This window comes from Symphalangus syndactylus, chromosome 18, assembly GCF_028878055.3.
Source record: "Symphalangus syndactylus isolate Jambi chromosome 18, NHGRI_mSymSyn1-v2.1_pri, whole genome shotgun sequence".
In the NCBI taxonomy this organism is placed as follows: domain Eukaryota; kingdom Metazoa; phylum Chordata; class Mammalia; order Primates; family Hylobatidae; genus Symphalangus; species Symphalangus syndactylus.
In genome coordinates this window covers 37108195-37120244 of record NC_072440.2, presented here as the reverse complement: position 1 = coordinate 37120244, position 12050 = coordinate 37108195, and the positions used below count along the sequence as shown (strand labels likewise).

Here is a 12050-nt window from a genome sequence, read left to right as displayed (position 1 = left end):
GAGTTCGAGACCAGCCTGGGCAACATGGCAAAAAACCGTCTCTACTAAAAAACAGTACAGAAAACTAACTGGGCATGGTGGTGCATGCCTATAATCCTAGCTACTCTGGAGGCTGAGGCCTAAGAATCACTTGAATCCAGGAGACAGAGGTTGCAGTGAGCCAAAATCATACCACTGCACTCCAGCCTGGGTGACACAGCAAGATTCTCTCAAAAAAAAAAACAAAAAAAAAAGTTTTGTCTTTATAATTCATAAAGATATGAGTGATATAGTCACCACAATTAGAGTATTATTTTGAATTTTTGTCTGTGTAGTTTAAAAATTTTTTTTTTTTTTTTTTTTTTAGTGGCAGGGTTTAGCTTCTATTGTCCAGGCAGGCCTTGATCTCCTGGGCTCAGGTGATCCTCCCACCTCAGCCTCCTGAGTAGCTGGGACTATAGGCATGGACCACCATACCCAGCTGTGTAGTTAACCTTTACCAGGGAATTTTACCCATCCAGATGTTTTCTTGTTACATTTTACCATCGTTTTCTTAAAATTGATGAATTCCTTTCAGCAGTTTTTGTAAGACAGGCCTGTGGTGATGAATTCCCTCAGCTTTTGTCTGTCTGAGAAAGTCTTTATCTCTCCTTCATGTTTGAAGTATATTTCTGCTGGTTACAGTATTCTTGGTTGCCCTTTTCTTTCCTTCAGCACTTTGAATATGTCATCCCTCCTGGCCTGGAAGATTTTCACTGAAAAGTCTGCAGCCAGATGTGTTGGAGCCCTTTTATATGTTACTGGTTTTATTGCTGCTTTTAGGATCCACTCTTTGTGACCGTTGAGAATTAGATTATTATATATATGTCTTGGAATCATCTTATGTGGGTTGAATCTCCTTGGTGGTCTTTGACTCTCTTGTCCCTGAATATTTATATCTTTCTCTGGATTTGGAAAATTTTCTATTATTGTTATTATTATTATTATTTTACTATTTCTACCCTCTTCTCTCTCCCTCTTGAAGGTCAGTGACTCTTACATTTGCTTTTTTTTTTTTTTTTTTAAGATGGAGTTTCACTGTTGTTGCCGAGGCTGCAGTGCAATGGAACAATCTCGGCCCACTGCAACCTCCACCACCTGGGTTCGAGCAATTCTTCTGCCTCAGCCTCCCGAGTAGCTGCGATTACAGGCATGCACCACCACACCCAGCTAATTTTGTATTTTTAGTAGAGACAGGGTTTAGCCATGTTGGTCAGGCTGGTCTCAAACTCCTGACCTAAGGTGATCCACCCACCTCAGCCTCCCAAAGTGCTGGAATTACAGGCGTGAGCCACCACACCTGGCTACATTTGCTCTTTTGATGCTGTCCCATAGATCTCATAAGCCTTATTCATTTCTTTTCAATTTTTCTCCTCCTTTGATTGTGTTTTCTTTATTTTTCTGTTTTGATTGATTGATAGGTTGATTGATTGAGACAGGGTCTTGCTGTGTTGCCCAGGCTGAAGTGCAGTGGTACAATCATGGCGCACTGCAGCCTCAACCTCCTGGGGTCAAGCGATCCTCCTACCTCAGTCTCCCAGTTAGCTGGGACTACAGGTGCATACCGCCACATCTGGCTAATTTTTGTATTTTTTGTAGAGATGGGGTTTTGCCATGTTGCCCAGTCTGATCAGACCCCTGAGCTCAAGCTATCCACCCACCTCAGCCTCCCAAAGTGCTAGGATTACAGATGTGAGCCACCAGACCCAGGCTGACTGTATTTTCAAATATTCCGTCTTCTACCTTACTGATTTTTTTCTTCTGCTTGATCAGTTTTGCTGTTGAGATCCTCTAATGCATTTTTTCAGTTTGTCCATTGTATTTTTCAACTCCAGTATTTCCGTTTGATTTTTTAAAAGTAAAAATACAAAAAATTAGCAGGGTGTGGTGGTGCACACCTGTAATCCCAGCTGCTCGGAAGGCTGAGGCTGGAGACTCACTTGAACCCAGGAGGCAGAGGTTGCAGTGGGCCGAGATTGTGCTACCACATTCCAACCTGGGCGACAGAGCAAGACTCTGTCTCAAAAAAAAAAAAAAAAAAAAAAAAAATTCAGTATCTTTGTTAAATTTTTTGATAAGTTTCTGAATTGATTTTCTGTGTTTTCTTGAAATTTGTTGAGCTTCCTCAAAAAAGCTATTTTGAGTTCTTTGAAAGGTTGCACATCTCCATCTTTTCAGGATAGATCACTGATGCATTATTTAGTCTGATAAATATGAAATGAGATCATATTTAGCTGAATGTTCTTGATGCTTGTAGAGGTATGTCAGTGTCTGAGCTTTAAAGAATTAGATATTTTTTCCTGTCTTCACAGCCTGGCCTTGTTTGTACCTGTCCTTCTTCAGAGGGTCTTCAGGAATTCAAAAGGGACTGACTGTTCACTTCCCTAAGCCTGTGGATACTGCAGTCATTTCAGCACTAGAGAGTGCCTTAAGGCCAGGTGTGCTGTTCACCAGCCTGAGGGACTTGAGAATTCCTAGGGTTCCCAGGCAAAGGCCTTTGCTCACTTTTCTCTTCCCTCATATGGAAGGGAGTTTCTCTTTGTGCTTTACTGTTTGGAGTTGGACCCAGTACTGTGATTTATTGTGGGTGGTGGGGAGGGGAGGAGGGTGCTTGTAGTAGCTTCCAAGGCAAAGCTATCTGCATACTTCTCTCTCTCCCCCAAGCACACAGCTTCTCTCTCTGCTGCGTGGAGTTGGGATAGGCGTGGTGTAGGCAATGAAAGACTGTTCTTTCTTCCCCTTTCAAGGTGTCCTTTCTTGTTCTATGCTAAAACCAGGTACTATGATCTCTCACCTGGTTTCTTTAGCTCTTGTGAAGGTATTTTCTTGTTTGGATAATTCTACAGATTATTCTGCAAATTGGTGTTCCAGTGGAGGAATGCAAGGAATTGGTCATTGGAGGGTTCTGTTTTGCCGTATTGCTCTGCCTCTTCTCTGAGTAGTTGCTCTTATTGTTGATGTTTTTACTCAAAATACAGCCTGAGCTGATTTTTAACCTAGTTTCTGTTATCTGATTATATAGTAATTTGTGGAAAGGGGCAGTGAAGTAACAAGGGGAGGGTTTTTACTATTTTTATTTTGCCAGAGTTGACTGTAAAAGAAACAGTCTTCGTGGAGTATAGTGAATGATGACTAATTCCCTTTCTTGCATTGTTATGCGAGGAAAATAGAGACATGAATAAGACTACTTTGAAGTTTCAGGACTTCAGATGTTGAAATTCTGCTCCCTTACCACTCTTTGAATATATGGTTTACAAAGGGGCTGTATATCTTTAGAAGATCAAAAGAATCTTTACATTATGTATGTTTTCCTTCTTTGTATATAATCTAATGCAATTTGTAGTAATTATTGGTTCTGATTATTTCAGTTCAACTGGGAAAAAAACCCTTTGATGCAGCTTTTATGTTTTTATTTTTTGTATAAGCTATGCATATGTATCTTTTTGCTCTTGTGAGTTTGGGGACTGGTTTTCCAGCATAATTTGAGTAAGATACCTATTTTTGAATTGGCTAATAATTACAAACTGAATTTTGTTAGCTTTAATCTAGCAGAAGCTGGAGGGTGTAGACAGGTGTTAGAACAGTTGATATTACAATTGGATGCTCACTCCTTTCATCTGTATACAAAGCAATTTCATTGAAAAAGAAGGTAAATGATTAATTCCTTGGCTTGCTGATTTTTCATTGAAGGGTTATAATCATTTATAAAACTTTTTTTTAAGCTTCTGAAAGTTCTTTGAAAACCAGATATTCCCCTCTCCACTCCCCCCAAAAAAGTGCCCCACTTTTTGAAGTATTTTGAGGTGTTTCTATCTTCCTACATTAGGATTTGAATGGAAATAGTCTGTTTTGGTTTTCATTTTTAATACAAATTTACTTTACCCTTGAAACATACATTAGAACTAAAATGCTCACCTGTTCCTCTTCTGATATCAACCTTATGACACTAATATAATAGCAGTGTTTTAAAGATGCTATAATGTGGTAGGTCACCATGCTGTGCACTGAAGACGCATTGTACTTCACCTTTAGGATAGATGATTGTTCATTGCACTCTGGCATCTTAGAACAACAATTCATGTCTTCCATCTCCTGTCCTGACTACTTAGGAAAGTTTCTGAATGCTTGTTAATTTGAGACTACGTTCTCAATGCTTTCCTCATATCTAGGAACAGTGCCCTGTCTGCAAATTAGATAAAGGCTTCTGGCAAACTGTTTTCTTATGTAACAGTCATATTATAGACACTGAGTGCACTTAGCTAATCACTGACCATTCTGTGAGAAGCTTCTTTTAAACATATCACCAAAGAAAAACTAAACTGTGATCAAATTAGATTATTTTGATGTTCCAGGACCTCAAACTGCTTTACAATGAGAATAAGAGATGTTTCTCAGTGAGAGTGAGGTATTGGGTCCAGAGCCTCAAAGTAGTTGATGTGATATAGAAAAATAATTGTACACAGAATAACTAGCTCCAACAAGGATAACACTAGAAAAAGTACTCAGAGGAGTGAAATGATGAGTCTCGTATGTTTTCCAGTTTTACCCATGTAGATGATGCATGTGTATGTCACAAGTGGTTCCTTCATAGCTCGAGGAACATCTTTTTTATTTTACTTTGTTTTTTGGAGATTCTTTTCCTTGAGTTTCTGCTTTTATTCTACCCAGAATACCAGAGAGAAAAATATGCATTATAGTGGAAAGGGAGCTAGAGTTAGCTTCAGATGCCTGTTCTGCCTACTGTTGGTGTGATGTTGGACCAGTTTTCTGTCATTCTCAGTTTTCTCGTATTTCAAATGGAAGCAGTGGTAACAGCTAGCACCTAGGGCTTATTATGATAAATTGGAGAATGTATATATGATGCCTTCTAAAATGCTTAATGAATATGACCACTCAGTAAATCCTTGTTTCTACTGTTAAATCAATTTCACCAACTGTGTGATGATACCAGCTTATTCAGTGGGTACATCTCTTTCTTTTGAAACTTTCCCACATTCATCTAGTTTGTGTGTGAAGAAACTGATAACAAGAAGTAAATAATAACTAATAGAACACATAATTTGTGATAGCCTTTTTACAATACATTTTTCATATACATTTCAGTTGATTCTTCCAATAGCTCTATGGGGGATGGACATCATTAAACTTTTTTTTTTTTTTTTTTTTTGAGACAGCCTTGCTCTGTCGCCCAGGCTGGAGTACAGTGGCACAATCTCAGCTCACTGCAACCTCCGCCACCTGGGTTCAAGTTATTCTCCTGCCCCAGCCTCCCCATTAGCTGAGATCACAGGCGCATACCACCGTGCCAAGCTCATTTTTGTATTTTTAGTAGAGATAGGGTTTCACCATGTTGGCCAGGCTGGTCTTCAACTCCTGACCTCAGGTGATCCATCCACCTCGGCCTCCCAAAATGCTGGGATTACAGATATGAGCCACCGCACCCGGCCTTATTAAACCTTTTAAATGTGTAATCACGACTAATAAAGGCTAATTACCCACCCAAAGTCAAGTAGCAAACTGAAATTCAAGTCCAGTCTATCTTATTCTTAATGTCTTCTTTGCCAGGCTATTGAATACCTCAAGTAATGCTATTTTGCCTAATTTTCCTATTCCACAATCTGGTTTTACTATTTCTGGGTCATTTTTGTTAGTCTGATTAGAAAATGAGATCATATTCCTAGATATTTCATTATTAAAGTAGGGTACTTCTTCCAGCCACTTAAAACCACATATCTCGTTTTTATTTAAGTTGTTCATGAAAGGGACAACAACAAATCATTCTTTCTGTCCACTCTCTAGAAATCAAGTGCATTTATTAAGAAAGTTTTATTGAGATTCTCCACTGCATTATAGATACTTATCCGGAAGAGATGACATAGAAAATACATTGGAAGTATTATTTGGTGTTTACAACTCTAAAATTCTAGCTTATTCACAGGACACAGTACCTTTAAATTATAATATCTTGATTTTATAGTACACAATCATTGTGTATATATATATTTGTTTATTTTTTTATTTTATTTTATTTTATTTTTGAGGCTTTGAGGCAGGGTCTTACTCTGGTTGCCCAGGTTGGAGTGCAATGGCATGATCTCGGCTCACTGCAGCCTCGACCCCCTGAGCTTAGGTGATTCTCACACCTCAGCCTCCCAAGTAGCTGGGACTACAGGATTGCACTACCACACCCAGCTAGTTTTTTGTGTTTTTAGTAGAGATGGGGTTTCGCCATGTTACTCAGGCTGGTCTTGAACTCCTGCACTCAAGCAGTCTGCCTGCCTGGGCCTCCCAATATGCTGGGATTGCAGGTGGGAGCCACTGCGCCAGGCCTTTCACATTCTTTCATAGTTAGTTATGAAGTTTGGTCACTGCACATTGTTCATTTTTAAAGTTTCATTTTCTCAAGTTACGTTTGTTACGAAAAACCTCCTATGGTAAATTATATAAGAACAAAATTTTATATATGGAAATGTGGTAGGATCTTCTTGGGGTGTAAAGCTTTACTGTTTTTTTTGAGATGGAGTCTTGCAGTGTCGCCCAGGCTGGAGTGCAGTGGCATGATCTCGGCTTACTGCAAGCTCTGCCTCCCGGGTTGTAGCTGGGACTACAGGTTCCTGCCACCAAGCCCAGCTACTTTAAAACTTTACTCTTAGTTTCTCTGTCTCATTTTTTTATCCATTGTATCAGGGTAATCATAGTACCCTACTTTATAGGGCTCCTGTGAGAATTAAAAAGAGATAATACTTGAAAAATGTTGAGAACACTCTCTGAGTCATAGAAGTACTCTATCAGTAAATAAATCTGATCCAGCAGTAGCAAAAGGAGTTAATCCTATATTCTGTTTATCCTAATTTCTCTGCTTCACTAACCTTTCTGACTGTATACTCCTTTTTAAAGTTGTGAGTTAGATTTTATATAGAGAATTTTTCTGAATTACTGAGTAGCTATATTATACTACATAGTAGAAATATGTGTGATCTGTGAGCGGATCGATGAATTATGAGCATTGGTTATTGGAGTGAGAAAGAGCTGCTTATGCTTCTTTGGCGGGTCAAAATAATGGAGATTAAATGGTAGAAGTTCTGTCAAATCCAAGCTATAAGATGCTTAAAAGGCCAGCTGTGAAAAGGTTAGCAGTTTGGGTGCCAAGAAGCGGTTAACCATATTCCAGTTACCAAAATAGGCATGATTCTGGAGTTATTTTTCACACGGTGGTCAATTTGACTAGTCTCATGCCTGACATAGATAGTCTTGTGTGGAGCCTTGATGCCCCTGCAGTATTGTACATATACCTCTCAGCCGTATTGGGTGGTATTCAGCACTGGTGGCTTAACATTGAGAGTTCCCTTAGGGGTTATTTAGATTAATCTTTATTTGGTAATAAACTTTCCTTCTATAGCATCTCTGATGGGGATGTTCATTAAACTTCTGTTTGGATACTTTGCTAATAAAAAGTCCCTGGTCCTTAAGACAGCCCATTTTATTGTAGGACTTCTTTCTAACTATAGCTATTTGTTATATAAGTATTATCCTCAAAATACAAACAGTGACTCCCAAATCTGTGCTTTTAATTCCATATGCTAGTTTCTATAATCAATACAGTCTTCATTCATGTAACTTCATTCATTTTATAATATTGTCTGTTGAGGCAAGAAAATAATTTCACAAAGGTTATTATAGTTGTTGGAAGAGACTTAGCTCTCTCATAGCCTTATTAAATCATCTGTTAGGCTAATTAATCCCCCCTCTCTTTTTCCGGTGTGTGTGTGTGTGTCTGTGTGTGTGTTTAAAACTATAGGGATTTTAGGGATTATGATAAGCTGGAAATTGTTAATATAAGCATAAAATAAGAACCATCAAAATGGAAGGGATTTGCAGGAAAGAGAAATTCTAATATAGCTTAGATCTGAACTATAATCTGCTGAGATTAGTCTATCTCAGCAAAACCCAGAAGGTGGTGGATAGGGTCAGAAGAGAGATTAGTGTTCCAAAGGTTTCATGTGGAGCCAGGGGAAAGAGGAGATATTTTGAATTCTAATCCGTCTCTGCTAGCTTTTTTTAAGTTGGAACGGCCCTTCTGTTTAATAGTTCTGCTTTCTGTGCTTTGCAGTGTAAAACTATGCCAATATACATCAAAGAAATTTCTCATCATATAGCCGCAATGAGGATGGCACCTAAAATTGTCCATGGAAATAAAATATGCTTCTCAAAATGACTGTGTAACAGGAACAGATATCAAGAAGTTAAAAATGTTCTTCTAAAGTCATGCTGGGGGGGTGATTAATAATGTTCCTTGAAAGTGTCCCAGTGTCAGTACATCCTTAGGAAGTATCAGTTTGCTTTTAAAGCCCCATAGTCACAGGCATAGTTGAAATTTTATGCTTCTCATGTATAAAGTGCATTAAATTTATTTTTTATTCTCATAAATAGATTTGTGGTTAAAAATTTCATAGTTGATTTTCTTCTTGACATTTGAGCAAATAGAGATATTCATAGTTTTGCCATGTTATAGGAGCACAGTATTTGTTTCTGATTTTATTTTAAAGCATACGTTAAAAACTTAGAAATGGTGACATATCTTGGCAGTAATGCGCATGGACAGATTTTACATGGATATCATAGCTACTGTCATGATATTTTCATTTAGAAATTATTTCAGACTTAGAAAAACACTGCAAGAACAGTAAAGAACACTCATATGACCTTTACCCAGAATCACCTATTGTTAACTTTTGTCCCAATTTGTTGCGTGATACACATTTTCTGTCAGATAACTAGATAGATGTTTTATATTCTGAACCATTTCTCTGTAAGTTGTATTTGTCATGGTCTCTTACTCCTCAGTACTTACAGTCTAGGACCAATTATTGCTTTAGTTCTTGTGTTTTTGTAGTCTCTTTTACTCTGTCATGTCATTTCCTCAGTCTTTTCTTTTTCTCTTACAACATTTTTAAAGAATCCACTCCTTATAATTTCTCACTATCTTTCCAGTTGCCTCTCTGTTTTTGTCTCCCATCCATCCTCTCCCCACCTTCCCCAACAGAATAGAATGTTCATTTGTGGTTCAATATTTCCTTATGCTTAGATTTATGTACGCATCTCTCGTTAGAATATTGCATAAGTGATGTGTCCCTCTTGGAATATCACAGGCAAAGTCACATGGTGCTCATCTGTTTCTCACTGATGATGTTAATGCTGGTCAAGGTGTTATCTGATTTCTCCACTGTGTATAGTTACTATGTTGTTGTTTTTTTTTCTTGCAACTGATAAGAGGTCTATATTGAAATATACTGCCCCTCATTAAAATTTATCTCCTACATTGAGCAAAAGAATTTTCAAATTGTTTGCTAAGTTTTTTTTTTCCAAGAGCACAAGTCCACTTTATTTACCTTTCATTAGTTTAAATCCTTAAGGGGTTACAGCATCTATGTCCAATGGCCTTAGCAGAAGGATCGCTTTGGAATCTGGCAAAAACCATGCCAATGTTTCCTTGGGCCCAAGTCACCTTTCTCTAGAATACTCTGATTTTGTTTGGTTTGCTGCCAGGAGTCACTGTGTCATTCTTTGCTTTGTGTGCGTAAGCACATTTATTGCCCAAATATAATTCAGTTTCATCTCGGGCATAAACACCTTCAGTTTTAAGAAGATCTGTGTGCTCCCTTTGGTTCCAGAGACCCTGCTTATAGCAGCAAAAATGGCCTTGGATGACAGCCTTCCAGAAATACTTGCCTTTTAAAAGTCGTGTTCCAAGCAGGCCTCGACAGGCTTCATGATGGCAGAAAGAGCTGGATTATTTTTAATTGCAAATCCCATTTCACATTTTCATTCTCTTGATTTTGGGTCCATCAGTGACTTTTAAGGTCCATGAAATCAGTAACTGCTGTTATTATAAGCCATTCTTTATGTATAAACCAATCTTGATTGGTTTATATATAGATGCTATATATCTAAATACATATAGGCTAGACACAGTGGCTCACACCTGTAATCCCAGCACTTTGGGAGGCCAAGGTGGGAGGATTACTTGAACCTACTAGTTCAAGACCAGCCTGAGCAAAATGGCAAGACAGTGTCTTTACAAAAATAAGAAAAAGCATGGTGGCATGCACCTGCAGTCCTAGCTACTCAGGAGGCTGAGGGAAGAGGATCACTTGAGACTGGGAGGTCGATGCTATGGTGAGCTGTGTTCACATTGTTGCACTCCAGCCTAGCCGACAGAGCAAGACTGTGTCTCAAAAGAATACATGCATGCATACAGATGATGTATATTTAAACGAGCTAATGGAACAATTGCTCTGTTATTTATACATTCTTGTTTTTGCATGGGCAGAATCTGAATGGAAAAGAGAATAGTTATGTATTAACACCAGAAGCATGAGATGATTTGAAGACAAAGGCAGTGTAAAAGAAGGTTCAGCCACAAGAATGAGAGGAAAACAGCTCAATGAGTCAATTTCCTGGAAAGAAATAGAAGACTAATTTAAGAGGTTGAGCGTAGTGTTCAGTAATAGTTGTAATGAACATTAGTAATCAGAAAAGGATAATGAGGAATCATTGTTGATCAGTTGTCTCTAAGAACAGCAACTCCTAAATGAACAGAAAGACTAAACTTTGTTTTGCTGGAGATTGGATTTTTTTTTAACCATTCAACCTGAGAGTTACAGTGTACTATTTACATTTACTTGTTTTGTTGAAGTCAGTTTAGTTTCCTTCAGTTTTTAGAATGTGAGATTTTATTTTGTCATTTTTCCTTAATACAGTTTCCTTAAAATTTTACCTTTGCATCCTAGTAAGTGTTCTTGACTGCTTTGGATATTTTTGGCATAGAGAACAAAATTAATTCATACTCTGGTTATATTACTTTGTGGATTTTTTCTCTTTAATTTTATTTTTATTTCAAAGGACCCTTTCTCTGAATTTTTCCTAACTCTTTAAGTTAGGAAAAATTGAAAAATCCATGGGACAAGCTTCATATCACCTTGTATATTATTGGAAGTACTAAACAAAATGGACCTGAGAAATCTAGCCCCTACCTCAAATTCATATCATTTCTGTCACTTGTTTTGTTTTCCATTTTTAATGCATAAAATAGCAATAACAATAGCCAGCCATAATGGATAGGTGTAAGAATCATAAGTCATTTTGATAACGATCTGCTATCCAGTATGCATTGCTGAATTTTTAGTCATAGAAAGATAATGCTAGATATTATTTCAGCTTTCTAATATGGACATAATTCATATTATTGTCTAAAGTAATTGTTGATGTGAAATGAAACTGCTTTAATATCAAAGGAGAGTTGTATACAATTATATAACTTGATATTTTAGGAATATTATCAGGGTATTAGTAATATTAATAAAAGTCAGAATTAGAAAGCTTAAGCAACTAGCTTAAAGTTAGTTAATGAAAGAAAGTTAATGACTGAACAATATATAATATAAACAATTTATATCTGATTCTTTAAATTCTTGAAAAATGACATTAAAAACTCCATTTTCGTTCTAAAAGATTCAAACTAATACAGATATATATATATAGATATATATATATATCTATATATATATATGGCGAAACATCACCTCTTTTACTGTCCCCAACTTTTCTTGCAGAGATAACCTGTGTCAGTAATTTGGTATGCAGCTTCTTACCATCTTATAACCCAACGCAACCAATTAGTGTGTTATTACTAATTAGTACCTTACTACCAATTAGTACCTTAACATATTAAGTAGTACTCAGTATTTTTTGCAACCAAAAATATTTTGAAAATTTTAAAAAGCACTGAAGGATAATATAACAACATTTATGTTCATTCTAAATTTTTCCCCTATTTTTATTAAAGGAGTAAAGCATAAAATTTAAGTCTTCAATGTGTATTTAACACAACATAAATATTTTCTTTATTAAAAAGTTTACAAAAAATTATATTACTCTATATACATCTTATTTGAACTAGCCTTTTCCATTCAGTAGCTATGTTGTTTGATAGCTAGAGTCTGTTGATTGATATTTGGGTTCTGAATAACTAA

General features: G+C 37.0%; 1 protein-coding gene across 5 annotated transcripts in view; it reads left to right on the top strand.

The window, feature by feature from the left end:
- Window positions 1–12050, top strand: part of IPO11 (importin 11) — a 229948-nt gene that overhangs the window by 167598 nt on the left and 50300 nt on the right. The window lies entirely within an intron of this gene.